The sequence below is a fragment of the Geotrypetes seraphini genome, chromosome 6, assembly GCF_902459505.1.
Source record: "Geotrypetes seraphini chromosome 6, aGeoSer1.1, whole genome shotgun sequence".
In the NCBI taxonomy this organism is placed as follows: domain Eukaryota; kingdom Metazoa; phylum Chordata; class Amphibia; order Gymnophiona; family Dermophiidae; genus Geotrypetes; species Geotrypetes seraphini.
In genome coordinates, this window is record NC_047089.1 from 158,730,808 (window position 1) to 158,747,114 (window position 16,307).

General features: G+C 44.6%; 1 protein-coding gene and 1 long non-coding RNA gene across 4 annotated transcripts in view; both read right to left on the minus strand.

Moving 5' to 3' along the window:
- The window catches only part of LOC117362408, a 29,472-nt gene extending 27,697 nt beyond the window's left edge, over positions 1-1,775 (minus strand). The window contains exon 1 of the long non-coding RNA XR_004539881.1: positions 1,650-1,775. This is a non-coding gene — a long non-coding RNA (uncharacterized LOC117362408). The remainder of the gene's footprint in view (positions 1-1,649) is intronic.
- Positions 1-16,307, minus strand: part of TFDP1 (transcription factor Dp-1) — a 270,147-nt gene that overhangs the window by 196,233 nt on the left and 57,607 nt on the right. The gene's annotated exons all lie outside the window — the stretch shown is intronic.

Sequence of the window (16,307 nt, forward strand, 5' to 3'; positions counted from 1 at the left end):
GCCTGGGCTAGGCCTTGAGCATCTGCGCATGCTCAAGGCCTTCTGGCTCCTGCTCTCTCTGGGAAGAGCGGGAGCCAGAAGGCCTTGAGCATGCGCAGATGCTCAAGGCCCAGCCTAGGCAAGAGGCAGGATCTTCAGGCACTGGCACATCCTGTGGGTTGGTGCTGCGTGCCGGTGCTTGTGTTTGGGTGGGCGGGCAATGCCGGTTCACAGGGGTGGTGGGGGTGGAAGCGTGCCTGTGGCCTCAGGGGTGGGGGGGTCTTTTGGGGATGTGGTGGGGGTGAGGTGGAGCAGCACCGGTGACCTGGGGGGGAACCAATCAAGTGAGTTTCCCTTACTTTGGTTTACGAGCATGCTTCTGGAACGAATTAGGCTCATAAACCAAGGAGACAAAAATCCCACACCTCACTCTTTCTTATGGTATCTGTATCTCCTTTTCACCTCTTGTCCAACATCAGCTTTCTCTTGCTATCTTCTCATCCATCCAGCAATTGCCCTCTCTCTCTCTCACTCTTTCCCCTTCTCATTCAGCACCTTCTCTCTCCCTCTCCCCCCTCTTCTCCCTCCTGCATCTGCCTTATCTTTTCCTCTTTTCTTAGCAAGCACCTGTCCCCTCTCTTGTATCTGCCATCTCTCTCTTCCCAACTCCCATAGCCCCTAACAATAATCCACAATCCTGTGGGTACAGTCAGCACTCTGACAGGGGCTGGGTCTGCAGTAATGAAAGTGCAATAGGCAGAGCCTCAAGTCACAGCAAATGTATACACTGAAGGCACCATTGTGTTCCCACTCCCTACTCTGACCATAAAAACTTCCCCTTGTGTACAAGGAGGGGGCCAAGATGTAGCAGCATCTTCAATGCATGCATTTACTTTCTACCAGTCCCGATTTCTGCCTCCACATTTATTCCCCCCCAATTTCTGCTCCTATCTGCATCTTTGTCCCCCACTGGAGTTGGGAACTTTGCTTCAAAATCAAGATGTCTGGTAACTAAACTGCCCCCACCCCATCCCAGAACACAACACCCACTGCTGCCCTCCCTTTCTCTTCTCTGGCCTGCCAAAGACAATACAGACAGAACAGTTGTATGTCAGGCAGCAGCCTCATCTATTGCTGCTTGGTACTGAAAGTAAAATTTGAACTGCATGATTCAAATTTTACGTTCAGCACCCAGCAGCAGAAACGAAGACTGCTGCCTAATATGAAGTTGCTCTTCTTTCCTTACACTGTTGCTAGGTATGAAGCAGAAAGATGAGGAGAGCTGATTGCTGTTATTTATGCCATGCCAACTGAGCAGCCCGCTGCCTTGTGCCAGCAAAACCTAGGCTCCAAATCCAACTTTTCAGTCACCAAGGCGACCTGGCACCTAGGGTTTGTGGACCCTGGCCTATGTATAGGTACTTCAATTAAAACACTGCAACAGACCAAATACTGTATATCTGATGCATCAAGGGGACTTCTTTGGTCCTCTTCCAAATTAATTTTGAATGTATGAAGTCCTGTGGTAATAAAGTACTTCTGGCCAAGAGAGGTGGTGCATCTGAGGATATTCTAGATTAGATTTTCCTGTCTGATCAATCCGGTAAGACAACATATGAACAATACTCCCTCTAAGAACCGAGGACTTGAATAGAAGATTAGTTTCTTACCTTGGTAATCTTCTTTCTGTTATAAGACATAGGATTCTGTATTGAAGCTACTGTCCTCCTTTAGTCGTGAACTTTACAGAAGTATGTCACTCATCTTTCAACTCCTCTCCTTTAGCAGTGAAGAATAGCTCCCTCTTCAGTTAGTACCAAAGTAATCGAACTCTACTGAAACAGAAGAAAAGGAGGGGCACGGTGAACTTCCCTGGATACAGCATACATTTCTATTCTGCTCTGTAACTCTTGAAAAAAAGAATAATTAACATGAACTCATAAATTGGGAGCATCCAGTAACCAACCTGCTGTGTGCCACAAGCACAATCACATAAGAAACCCCAAGGTTCAAACAAAAATAGCATTGCTCTTACTTTTTCTTATTTTACATGCTCTTCTAAATGACAGAAGAATCCTTTGAAGGACCCTAGCAATGACAGAGGTAGCAAACAGGAGAATTGTAAGTCTGCACAGGGTGGGCCATACAGAATCCTATGTTTTATACAGAAAGATTACCAAGGTAAGAACCTAATCTTCAATTCTGTTACAAAGACATAGGATTCTGTACTGAAGCTGTCATCCCAAAGCAGTGCCATATGTCTAAGACAGATGAGCCTGCCTGCAGCACCAAGAACTCAAATGCAGCAGCCTCTCGAGATGCCACATTCACTTTGTAGAATTTAGTAAAGGTATGGAGACTAGACCAGATAGCTGCTCTACATATTTCATCAGGTGGAATAACCCAGGTCTCCATCTAGGAGGCAGCAACACTTCTAGTCGAATGTGCTGTGATAGATAGGTGGCGGTTTGCTGTAGGCAATATAGGAAGAAGAAATTGCTATGCAAATCTATCTGGCAATCAAAGCCTTGGAAGCTGGTCTACCTCGCTTTGATTGGATGTCAGTAGAAACAGATGGTCACAGAGATGGGAATCATTGGTCCTTTCCAGGTAATGCAGTAAAACTCTTTGCAAATCCAGCCTCTGCAAAATCCTGTCCTATTTAACCAAACCCATAGAATGAAAAGCAGGCAATTAATCTCTTGGTTGATGTGAAAGTCTGACACCACCTTCAGTACAAAGGAAGGTACCATTTGCAGAGAAACACCAGCCTCTGTAAACCCGAGAAAAGGCTCTCTGAAGATGAGAGCCTATAATTCCAAGATTTGCCTCGCTAAGACTATGGCCATCAGAAACACTGTCTTGACCTTAAGGTCCAAAAGAGATGCGTATTGCAGAGGCTCATACGGGGACTGAGTGAGGCCCCCTCAAAACGATATTAAGGTCCCACAACAGAAAAACTTGGCACAACAGAGAATGCAATCTTAGTGCCCCCCTTTAAGAACTGAATGACGTCTGGATGGGACACCAGCAACTGCTTACTTCCCCAAGTCCAAGAGAGAAGCAAACACTAGGCCTTTCTCTAGTCCGACTTGCAGAAAAGCCGGGATCACAGAAATTGGTGCCTGAAAAGGCTCTATCTGTTCCTTGGTGCACCATAGCTGGAAAGCCTTCCAGGTCTTAAACTATAAACGTTGAAGGTTTCTTTGCTCTAAGTAGAGTCACGACGACTACCTCAGAGTAACTCTCATGAGTTAGGGCCCAGTGCTCAAGAGCCATGCCATAAGACCAAAGAGCACTGGATTCACCCCATGGGAACTGGGCACAGATTGAGAAACCCCAGATGAACTGGTAGCTTGAGATACCTGCCTCTTTGCAGTCCCACCAAATCCACATACCAAGCCCAGCGAGGCCATTCTGGAGCTATCAGACCCTGGTGGTTTTGCAGATGATCTGGCCCACCATGGCCCATGGTGGGAACACAGAGTAGATTCTCTGTGAGTCAGTGCTCTTCGACTGTAGAAGCGAGTCACCTTTGATTCTTAGCCTAGGTCATGAGATCCATCTCTGGTCTTACCCAGCACTGCACAATGAATTTGATCACTCTCTGGGATAAGGACTACTCCCCTAGATCCAGAGTCTGCCTACTTAGAAAATAGGCCTGGACATTCTCTACTCCTGCCATGTGAGCTGATGAGTGTGACTGTGAACTTCCGTCAACTTGATCATCTGTGCCTCCAGGCGGAATGGGGCGCTTCTGGGACCTCCCCGTCTCTTCACATAAGCTATTGTGGTAGCATTGTTGGAGAACACTCTGACCGTCTTTCCTACCAGGAAATACTCTAATGCTTTCAAAATCAAGCAAATGGCTCTCAGTGCCAGACAATTTATAGACCACTTGCTTTCCGATCGCATCCAGTAGCTTCATCACATGTCCTCTAGACCTAGTATTTTTGGAAAGAGTGAACAAGCGATTCACATCTATCCTTTCCACTCAACTCATTATTTTATAGACCTCTCTCATATCACCCCTGAGCCGTCTTCTCCAAGCTGAAGAGCCCTAGCCATTTTAGCCTCTACTCACAGGGTAATTGTCCCATCCCTTTTATCATTTTTTGTTTCCCTTCTCTGTGCCTTTTCTAATTCCGCTATATCTTTCTTGAGATACAGCGATCAGAAATGCACACAGCATTTGAGATGCAGCCAAACCATATAGCAATACAAGGGCATTATCACATTTCCTTCTGTTTTCCATTCCTTTCCTAATAAGTACCAATATTCTATTTGCTTTCTTAGCAGCTGCTGCACATTGAGCTGAGGGTTTCAACGTATCCTCAACAATGACATCTAGATCCTTTTTTTGGGCGGTGACTCCTAACACAGAACCCAACATCACATGGCTATAGTTCGGGTTCATAAGAACAGCCTTACTGGGTCAGACCAATGGTCCATCAAGCCCAGTAGCCCGTTCTCACAGTGGCCAATCCAGGTCCTTAGTACCTGGCCAAAATCCAAGGAGTAGTAACATTCCAACATTCCAGGGCAAGCAATGGATTCCCCCACGTTTTTCTCAACAGACTATGGACTTTTCTTCCAGGAAATTGTCCAAACCTTTCTTAAAACAGCTATGCTATCCACTCTTACCACAACTTCTGGCAATTCGTTCCAGAGCATAACTATTCTCCGAATGAAAAAACATATTTCCTCCTATTGGTTTTAAAAGTATTTCCCTGTAACTTCCTACCTTGGCGGGTAGGAAACAGAGGGTAGGGGTGAAAAGCCACTACTCGGACTGGAGGAGGGTCACAAGTGGAGTTCCGCAGGGCTCGGTGCTTGGGCCGCTGCTATTTAATATATTCATAAATGATCTAGAAACAGGGACGAAGTGTGAGATAATAAAATTTGTAGACGACACCAAACTATTTTGTGGAGCTCGGACTAAGGAGGACTGCGAAGAATTGCAAAGGGACTTGAACAAACTAGGGGAATGGGCGACGAGATGGCAGATGAAGTTCAACGTTGTTGAAAAATGTAAAGTATTGCATGTGGAAAGCAGAAACCTGAGGTACAACTATACGATGGGAGGGATGTTATTGAATGAGAGTACCCAAGAAAGGGACTTGGGGGCAATGGTGGACATGACAATGAAGCCGACGGCACAGTACGCAGCAGCCGCTAAAAGAGCGAACAGAATGCTAGGTATAATCAAGAAGGGTATTACTACCAGAACGAAAGAAGTTATTCTGCCGTTGTATAGGGCAATGGTGCGTCCGCATCTGGAGTACTGCGTCCAATATTGGTCGCCGTACCTTAAGAAGGATATGGCATTACTCGAGAGGGTTCAGAGGAAAGCGACACGTCTGATAAAAGGGATGGAAAACCTTTCATACACTGAAGAGATTGGAGAAACTGGGTCTCTTTTCCCTGGAGAAGAGGAGACTTAGATGGGATATGATAGAGACCTACAAGATCTTGAAGGGCATAGAAAGAGTAGAGAGGGACAGATCCTTCAAACTTTCAAAAAATAAAAGAACAAGAAGGCATTCGGAAAAGTTGAAAGGGGACAGTTTCAAAACAAATGCTAGGAAGTTCTTCTTTACCCAACGTGTGGTGGACACCTGGAATGCGCTTACAGAGGACGTAATAGGGCAGAGTACGGTACTGGGGTTTAAGAAAGGATTGGACAATTTCCTGCTGGAAAAGGGGATAGAAGGGTATAGATAGAGGATTACTGCACAGGTCCTGGACCTGTTGGGCCGCCGCGTGAGCGGGCTGCTGGGTGCGATGGACCTCAGGTCTGACCCAGCAGAGGCATTGCTTATGTTCTTATGTTATGTTCTTATGAGTGTCCCCTAGTCTTTGTAATTTTTGACAGAGTGAAAAATCGATCCACTTGTACCTGTTCTATTCCACTCAGGATTTTATAGATTTCAATCATATGTCCCCCTCAGTCGTCTCTTTTCCAAGCTGAAGAGCACTAAACTTTTTAGTCTTTCCGCATATGAGAGGAGTTCCATCCCCTTTATTATCTTGGTCGCTCTTCTTTGAACCTTTCCTAGTGCTGCTATATCTTTCTTGAGATAAGGAGACCAGAACTGAATGTAATACTGTAGTTGAGGTCACACCATGGAGCGATACAGGGGCATTATAACATTCTTAGTCTTGTTATCCATCCTTTTTTTAATAATTCATCAGAAGATAGCTTTACTGGATTTGAAAATTGAAAAACATGAGGATAGGGTTGAAACTCGGGTGTATCATAAAGCAACAACCGTAACACTTTGCTACATTTCGAAAGCTGTCATTCAAAGATGTTAAAAAAGAGCCTTCCATTCTCACAATTCCTGAAATATAGGCGGAATTGTTCCACTATAGAAGCTTATAGGAAGCAAGCTAAAGAATTGAAAGCCAAATTGTTGAATAGGGGATATCACACACAGTGGTTAAGAGATGCATATACTAGAGCAAAATGTATAAATAGAGATCTACTGATTGGGAATGTGGAAAGAACAAAAGGAGAATGAAACCTAACTTGTGTTCTGAGATTTGGAAATGGGATTGGAAGAATTGCGAAGATTTTGCATGATAAATGGTCAGTAATGCAGTTAATGCCTATGTTTACAGAAAAACATCTAAGGATAACGTATACGAGAAGCCGAAATTTTATGTCCAACTGACAACGCAAGTTTACACAAGAACTGATGTACATGGTAGTCATTTAAAATGTGGGAAGTATAAAACCTATAGCTCCACAGAAGAACAAGTTGAGAGTTTTTTTGATCCACAAACTCAAAAGAAGTTTAGATTGAAGTATGATACCTCATGTGATACGTCATATGTGGTATATCTCATTAAATGTCCGTGTGAAAAAGCATATACAGTCAAACCTCGGTTTGCATGTAATGCGTTTTGCGAGTGTTTTGCAAGACGAGCAAAACACTCGAGCAAACTAACTTGCAAAACGAGTGTTGACTTGATCAACGAGCACATCCCTCCATGACCCAGCCCCAAACCCTTACCTCCAGCCAGCAAACAGCACACACCAACCCACACCGGCACCACCGTCTTGCAATTTACTCCTGACATTGCTGCCTGGATGTCCCTGTGCTGGGAGAGTTGTGCAAAGGTCCGCCCTCTAGCCCTGATTGGCGGAGGGCAGGCCGGAAAGGAGGCGTCTCGGTTCCTTCTGTTACTTCTTAGAGGCAAGGAGGAGCTTATGCAGGAAGTAGTAGCAAAAGGGGGGTGGTGCTTGACCGAGGGAATGCTGCATTCCGGCTCTGGAACACGAGGCCCCCCCACCTCGCTTTCTTCAGCTCTGTTCCCCGCCATCCCACCTCACTTTCTTCAGCCCTGACACCCCGCTACTATCGCCTCTCTCGTCCTGTGTGGAGCTGCCAATGCCCAGTGAAAGGCAATCAGAGTGGAACGGGGCCTTGAGGTGAGAGATCAGCGATAGTAGTAGCGGGAAACCAGAACGAGATGGGCCCGTTAAGTGAGACCAGAACCTGGAGCAATAATGGGCACTGTGAGGTGATGCTGGAATTTTAACACTCTCGGAGCAGCTGGGGGCTAAGAGAGTGCCTGTACGGAGCAACAGGCCTTGAGGTGAGAGCGGGAGTGCGAGAAAAGTGAAATATGGTCTGTGGGGATGGAAAGAGAGGGGAGTACATATGCTGGGTTGGAGAAAGGAGGGGAAAAGAGGAAGAAGTATTAGACCACAAGAAGACATAGGCTTGTTTTTGCAATGTGGAACGAATCATCCGAGTTTCTATTAATTGCTATGGGGAAACTCGCTTTGATATACCAGCACTTTGGATTACGAGCATGCTTCTGGAATGAATTATGCTCGCAAACTAAGGTACCACTGTATAGGACAAACAACGAGACCCTTTCGAGTGCAATTTGGTGAGCACAGAAATAGTATCTCTTGCCAGAAAATTGATGAACCACTAGTACAACACTGCATACAAAATGACCATCAATTTTCAACTTTGAAGTGTTGGGTTATTGACCACATGCCAACTAATACTAGAGAAGGCAATAGAAAACTTGTGTTGTTGAAAAGAGAACAAGAATGGATATATAAGTTAAAAACTGAAGAAACTAATAGTTTAAACCTTAAAATTGAAAGGCATCTGTTTTATTGAGCAATCTAAAGTTTTTTCCTTAAAGTCTCATCTTTGAGGTAGTTTCAGCACAAACAATATATTTTCTAATTAATTTTGATTATTTATTTGAAAAAGCAGCACAATGAAATAAGTAGATTAGTATGGGTGGGGTTATCGATGTATTTAAATATAAACATGAGCAACAACCAAAAAAGGGAGGTCCAACTCTATCTGCAGTGAGAAAACCAACCAGGAACAAACAAACAGAACTGCAGATGTGTACAACAACGTAGGCAAAATTTATTGTGACAAACAAAAAAATATATATTAAAACCTCTTTACTAAACAGGGGACCCAACACGGTCCGTGTTTTGGACAACCTTCATCAGGGGTCCATGGTAGAAAAGGAAAAAAACAAATGTCACAAAAAATTGCAATGGAAAAAATTCTGTAGAAAAAAACGGACTGTATGTATCGTCGAGCGTCACAAAATATCGTGAAATCTTACTTTTGTGACGCTCGACGATACATACAGTCCGGTTTTTTCTACTAAATTTTTTCCATTGCAATTTTTTGTGACATTTGTTTTTTTCCTTTTCTACCATGGACCCCTGCTCTGGAGGAGCATAGCGATGACCGCAGATGAATAGCCCTTAGCTGTCAGTGCCGTGTGCTCAAGAGCCAAGCTGTAAGACCAAAGCGGTCCGGAACTTGGGAGCGCTAAGGGGCCCTGCGTGAGCAGCCGCGGGAGACAGGGAAGCTGCAAACCTTCTCTGTGCTCAACCACACTAGGTCTGCGTACCACGAGCTCCTGGGATACGCCGGGGTGACTAGGAACACCCGGCCCATGAGAGAAGCCACCTGGCGCAGCATGCGCCCTATCATGGGCCACAGGGAAGGCATAGAGAAGCTCCCTCGGAGGCCAATGCTTTACCAGGGCATCCAACCCTTCACTACCGACCTCTGTGACGGCTGAAGAATCCATCTGCCTTCCGGTACCCGGAGGGCACCATTAGATCGAAGTTGGATGGTCCCACTGTCGAACTAAGGACTCACACACGCCTGGACCTGGACCATTCTCCCGGGTTGAGTCTGCCGACTCAGAAAGTCTGCCTGCCATATGAGTCTATGCCCGCCACATAAGCGGGGGACAAGACTACCAGATGCTTTTCTGCCCAGGAAAAGAGCATCTGAGCTTCTAGGCTCAGTAGAAGACTTTTTGTGTCCCCCCTGTCTGCTGATATAGGATACTGTCGTTGCAATGTCTGAGAACACTCGGACAGCTGAACGACGGAGGCACCTGTACAAGCATCACAGAGCCAGTCAGAACACCTGAAGTTCCATCGACCAAATGCTCTCCAAGGCAGTCCATCAACCCCAGCGCCAGGGCAGACTTGCAACCTCCCCCCAGCCAGAAATACTCGCATCCGTTGTCACCAAAAGCAAGACCTTTAGAGGGGGCCACAGTCCAGGGTTACCGGACTCAACCACCATCGCATGCTGCTGCGGGTTGCCGCCGCCCAAGGAGGCGGCATACTCAGAGAATCCCACTGGGGATTCCACAGAGACAATAGAGATTGCTGAAGAGATCAAAGCCTTGCTCTGGCCCACTGGATCACATCTATGGATGCCACCATGAGACCCAGTACTTACAAACATTATCAGGCTGTAGAAGCCGGAACCGCTAACATGGTCTGAATGGAACTCCATATCTTGCACTTCCTGGGATCCGGCAGCAACACCTGGTTCCTGTCCGAGTGAAACTGGACTCCAATTCCTGCGTCAGCTCGAGGTGTCTCTTCTTCAGGTTGATCACCCAGCCAAAACGCTCCAACAGCTGCACCACATGATAAACTGTCCTGTGGACCTCTGTCAGCGAGAGGGCTCTGGTCAGCTAGTCGTCCAGGAATGGATGGAAGAGGATACCCTGCGAGTGAAGGCGTGCAGGCACTACCACCCTTATCCAGATGAAAGGTCTGGGTGCGGAGGCCAGACCGAAAGGCAATGCCACAAACTGGAAGGGCCTTCTCAGTACCTCCTGCGCTCCCGAAAAATGGGAACAGGAGGTATACTTTTGTGAGATTCAGTGAAGCCAAGAATTCCCCAGGCATTACTGCCACTATGACCTAGCGCACCGTTTCCATCCAGAAACGCGGAACTCGCAGGAGTGCATTTACTGCCTTTGGATGAAGGTAGTCTCCAATCTTCTGATCCTTTCTTTGGAACGATGAAGTATATCGGGTAAATCCCAAAGCTCAAGTCATCCTCTGGGATGGGCTCTAATACTGCCAGAACTAGCAGCCTGCGAACAGTGGCCCGCATGCGCTAGGCTCTCTCTGGTTGCCTGTGGGCAAGGCCAGTAAGAAATCTGTTGGGGGTTGGTAAAACTCAAATCTGAGCTCTATTCTAAGGACTTCTAGGACCCACTGGTCTGAAGTCATTCTCTGCCACTCTGCCAGGAAGGCCGCAAGTCACCCCCAACCCGAGGGAGAAGCGCCAGAGACCTGGCATCAGAACTGTGTTCTAGAGGAGCAGGTGGACGTGTGTTCGAAGATTGTTGTCGGGTCGGACTTCCAAACCGAGGTCTGGAAGAGGCTCCTAATCTCTGGTCCAAAGCCAGGGGCCTGGTGAACTGGTGAGGGTGCCAGTAGGGACTAAATTCAGCCATCCCGAGCCCTGGGCTGGGTGAGGCTTAGAACCCGGAAGTACCTTAGGCTTAAAGACTAGTACACTGGCCATGAGGTCTTCCAGACCCTGGCCAAACAAAAGTAGACCTTTGAATGGAAACCTGCTCAGTGTGGCATTGGAAGAAGGATCTCCAGACCACTGACGAAGCCAAAGCCTTTGTCTGGCTGACACTAAATAAGCTCCTAGCTTGGTAAGGACCTTCAACATGATATAGGATGTCCAACCAAGGAATTCACCCCTGAACCAGAAATGCTAGGTTCTGTGGGATACATCTACAGGAGCATGGCGGAGTTCGGAGAAACATGCACAGGCGACAAAAGAGATGGCCATTGTAGCTCTCACCCCAGCTACTGTGGAAGTGAAAAATGCACTTAGAAAGAAATCAACTCACCTGTCCCGAACATCCTTCAGAACCACCTCTCCATAAGAGGGAAAAGAAGCGCACTAAGTGACCTGCGCCACAACCAAAACTACTTGCGGTAGAGTCAAGCGTTTGGTTAACTCCGGTGCCATGGGATATAACCTCGCCATGGCCCTAATGCACTTGAGGGGGACCCTCCGGGGACTCCCAGACTCCAAAAAGGATCCTAATCAAATTCTGAGGGTCCAGAAAGAAAGCGGGCGCTGATCCCTCAGTAAGGAACAATCCGCTTGTTCTGTTGATCCGAATTCAAGTTCAACTCTTTCAGGGACTCAGGAATAATATCCTTCAGGCGGCTAGACCGAAACAGCTTGCGCATGGCCGGGTCACCCCCAAGATCACGAGACCCACTCTCAGCAGTATTACGAAAATCCACGAGATCAGCTACATCAGTGGATGCTGCTGAAAAAAACCTGCAACAGCAAAGGTATAGAAAGCTGGAGCAGAAATGATGGCAGGAACCTCCCGCCAGCTCTCCAGGTTCCTTGAGAGAGAACATAGAAACATGCTGGAATCCAGTGGCTGGGAAGATCCCATCTGTTGCGCAGGATCCAGAGTTGAAGAAACAAGCATGGTCTTTTTAAAACAAAACATGCCCGATACATCATCTTAACCAATTTTGGGGGAAATACAATTCCCCAGCGGTTAGAGCCGCTCTGAATGCATCTAAACTAGAATGCTTAGCTGACATATGGGATTTGTCCCCAATACTGCACTTTCGTATCACTGAAGTGTCAGTTTTACCCTTTACTGGGTCACCAGACGCCCCCTTTGCATCTCCGGTAGCAATAGCAGTGAAGGGGGTCTTCAAAGGAGGGAAGAGCGGAATCCGCTCATACCTCGCCCCCTTCGTGTGCTGCGGCGTGCGTGGAAACTGGCTGTGAAACCAATAGCTATTCGCTGCAAACGAGGCATGAATTCATGCCAATATGTCCTGGGGAGGTCATCTGAAAAATTTGGAGTGAAAACGAAGCTCCTTAGTGCAAAAAATATACTTTTGAAAAGTTTAAAGAAAATCCGAGATGGCTGCTGCGGGTGCCGATTTTGCAATAAAACAGCCTGGGAAAAACACAGGGAACCCGGGAAAATGGCAATTTTGTGTTTTCACAGGTGGGGAGGGGTAGGTCATACAGGGAAAACACCCCCAAGACCACTTTTGAAGACACCCCAAAATCGCCAATACAAACAAGCTGTGGCTGTGCTGCAATGAACAGAAATGGCAGGCAAGCTAACAAGCAAGCATGGAGATCTATTACCTCAGGAAGCTGGAAAAACTGGATTTCAAGCCTTCTGACTGCCTCACCTGCCCGGTCAACCCAGTCAGTGACTACCTGGACCTCCAGGATAATTCATGGATGGTATGCAATCCAGTCCCAATCCCAGGCGCGCCTCCACGGAACCGCACAGCCTACGCTTTATCCCTTAGCGGACGAACCCGGGGTGAGCCAGCTCCCAATCCCAGAGTGCCGATCTGACATCAGGCTATCCGGTAGGCTTACTGCAGCAGCAGGTAACCCCCAGAAGCAGACAATTTAGATACAAAAGTCTGCGATCTCCTGCCGAAGAATGTCACCGCAAGGTGAATCCACAGCACTAGGGCAAGTAAGAAGTTAATTTACTAGAATCTTAAGAAAATAAAAATCATGACCAGAAAAGAGTAGACCCTACAGCAAGGCTGTAGGAAATGAAACTGGACATCCAGGGGTGAGTAACAGGAGATGACCACAGGAGGAGGGGCTAGAATTTGAGTTCCCTACAGTTTGAGGCTGGAAGAGATAAACAATCCTATGGTGTAGACTCCAGAGGTATTGTACAAGAAGTTCAATTGGTCACAGTTACTTCTATTAAAGCTATAAAATCTATTTTGCCTTTACTTTTTGATTTTCTCTTATATATTGAAATTTTAAGAATAATGTCACACCCAAAGCAAGAACTTGGAGTTTTAAAGCCAAATAAGCTTTCCTGCATGTCTGAGTTGGGTGTGCCACATCAGGAAAAATTTGTACATGGTATAAACAAAACAATTCAATTAATTTGAAACTCTACAATAAAGTCAACTGCAGGGTAAAAAAAATTTGACCATGTGACCCCTTCTCTTGAAATTAGCTAATTGGTTCCCTATAAGATCTTGCTATTAATGTTCAAAACTTGACAAACGCGATCTTCATCTTACCTTGATCAGCTATTGATTCTACATTTACTGTCCTGTACCCTTCAATATCTTCAATAGAATTTGCTTGTTTCCCCTATCACCAGATTAATTACATACAGCTCTACATCAAAATTTATCTTTTCAGTGACGGGTTCCTCTTTGTAATGAATTGCCCTCTTATCTTCGGCATCTTGATTAGATATATTCAAATCTGCTCTTAAATCATCTCTACAATAATCTTATCCTTCACTCCCATAGACTACCGGAGGGTGGCCAAGACTGTCCTGTACTCTTCGATACCTTCAACAGAATTTGCTTATTTCCCCTATCGTCAGATAAATTACATACAGCTCTACATCAAATTGTATCTTTCCAGTGACAGGTACCTCTCTTTGGAATGCACTGCCTTCTTATTTTCAGTTGGCATCTTGATTAGATATATTCAAATCTGCTCTTAAATCATTTCTGTTTAAAGATTCATTTGAATAATTGCACCATCTCTACAATAATCTTATCCTTCACTCCCATAGACTTACCGGAGGGTGGCCAAGATGGTGACCTAACAACAAATGTTTGCACTTTTCTCTTTCTATCCCTCTTTTCCTGTCATTTATTATAGTTATTTCTGCTCTCATATTTCTGCCTCTCTGCCTTATTTCCCATTATCTGTTTATTGAACTGTATGCAAGCCACCCAGATACAATCTGATGGGCAGCATCTCAAGAATTAAACTTAAAATAAGGAAGAATTTCTTAAAATATGCTTTAATAACTTATTTTCTCTTCCGCCAAAGAAAAAGCAGCAAGGAGAATAACTCTGGGTAGATTCATGGCGGTCCGTTGGTCACCAATTTGAATTTTGGTGGGGAAAATCAGTTGGTCTCTTTTTGTCTATAGAATGGAAAAGTCTCTGGTGAGTTTAAAGATGTTCTCCCTGTGAAGCTGGGTTATATGTTCTTCCACTGTATGGCAATATAGCCTGGTCAAATGGTTACTGGAATCACGATTTAAACTTCTTGAAACAAATAAGAGATATAATCTCCAAATAGTGATGTAACTGTCAATTGTCAATCCATTAAGAGGACGTATGATATAATTGTCAATCCAGAGGATGCATGATGTAATTGTCAATCCATTAAGAGGACATGTATTTTCTGTTTGTATAGGTGTAATTATTAATCCATTCAAACAATAATGCCTTGCAGGCTTAAGTGTCCTTTCTGTTGATCCTGGGTACATGGCCAGCTTCCTGGATCATCATGAAATTCACACTTGCAGCCAGTAAGAAGTGCCACGAAGACAAAGGTCTCAAACGTCTGAGATCTACAAAAGGAGTAATACCAGAGAAGGAGGGATAGCGCTTATGAGATCTCACCAGGAGTGGACGCACGTCCTGGGATATTATCGAGTTCCCCCTTCGCAACTGCTCCGGATCTCCCAGTTCTGTGGCAAGAATGCTGCTGTTTATCTTGGTAATGTATACTTTTTGTATATAGAAGTAAGCTTACCCTCTTATAGAGTGCTTTAATAACAAATTATCTCTATCCTAGTAACTGATAGGGAAGTTCTAAGTATCTAATTTTATTTTATTGTAAACCACTTATCTCTGTAAAAACATACAACAAACTACACTGTGTAGTGTTTATAGTGTCTTCCTTATATGTAGCCACTCGTTTGAAACACCCACGTATAAGAACAAAGCCACATAACTGGTCTTGATTCTTAAAATAAGACAAGCATTTCTGAAAAACAGAAGGAATGAGAAAGAATTCACCAACACTCTTATAGGAAAGGAAAAAAAAAAATCAATTTTCAAAACAAAAGGGAAAAGCACTATTTGTATATGTATATTTGCCAAGTCTAATTATTTGTGATTAAGAAATATTAAACATTACTCCAAGAGAATTAAGTTGATGAACAATGAACATAAGCTTAAATTTACCTTCTCTTAAATATGCCTAAGGGAGGGATTATTAGATTAGTCCTCGATAGCGTATTATGTGTGAAGCGGTTCTTAGGAAGTATAGAAAAAAGAAACTGGTAAAAGATGAAATTTAAACTTACCTGTTAATTTTCTCTTTTTCCCTGTCAGTTCAGTACAGAAAAGTGGGTTATGTCCCCCTGCCAACAAATGAGGAGAGAGAAAGAGAAACTCAAAGGCGACTTCACTTCTCATAAAGGGGTCTGGTGATACCTTCAGTTCTTCAACATCTATGTCAAAGTTAAAATAATCAAAGGCAATATTTTTAGCTTCCAAATTCACTACCATAACCAAACCTGATGCAGTCAAACCCATACTACAGTCACTAATCCAAGAAGATACTATTCTACCCCAAAGATATGGCTAGGCCAACTATCTTCAGAGTTATCATACTTAGACTAAGAATCTTTAATTGCTGCAACTTCTCTGGGTGGGTTCCGATTACAACCCTGCTGCCTTTAGGGAGAAATGATAGGTTTAAATGAGACCGAGGCTTTCATGCCTAAAATGGTCATATTGAATATGATTACAACTTTGGATTTTGCTCTGCAATTAAGCAATTTCTTTGACAAATATTTGGCAGGTAATTACTAGGATGGGTAGCATGCTTCGGGGTTTTGTTTCTCAATTATGTTATATCGCCTAGAAATCAGTTATTAAATTTAAAGACACTGGAAAATATTTTGTCAAACGATACAGGATCAACCCCTTCATCTTGCCTCCTGCTGGTGTCCACTGTATAAACATTTTGGCTCAGTGATTGTATGGTAGCTTGAGAATGTGCCCTATGAAATGAATGCATCTTTCTGTAACAATGTCATTAAGTGCTGGTACACTTATTTCCCTAGGCCAACTATCTTCAGAGTTGTTATCATACTTAGACTAAGAATCTTTAATTGCTGCAACTTCTCTGGGTGGGTTCCGATTACAACCCTGCTGCCTTTAGGGAGAAATGATAGGTTTAAATGAGACCGAGGTT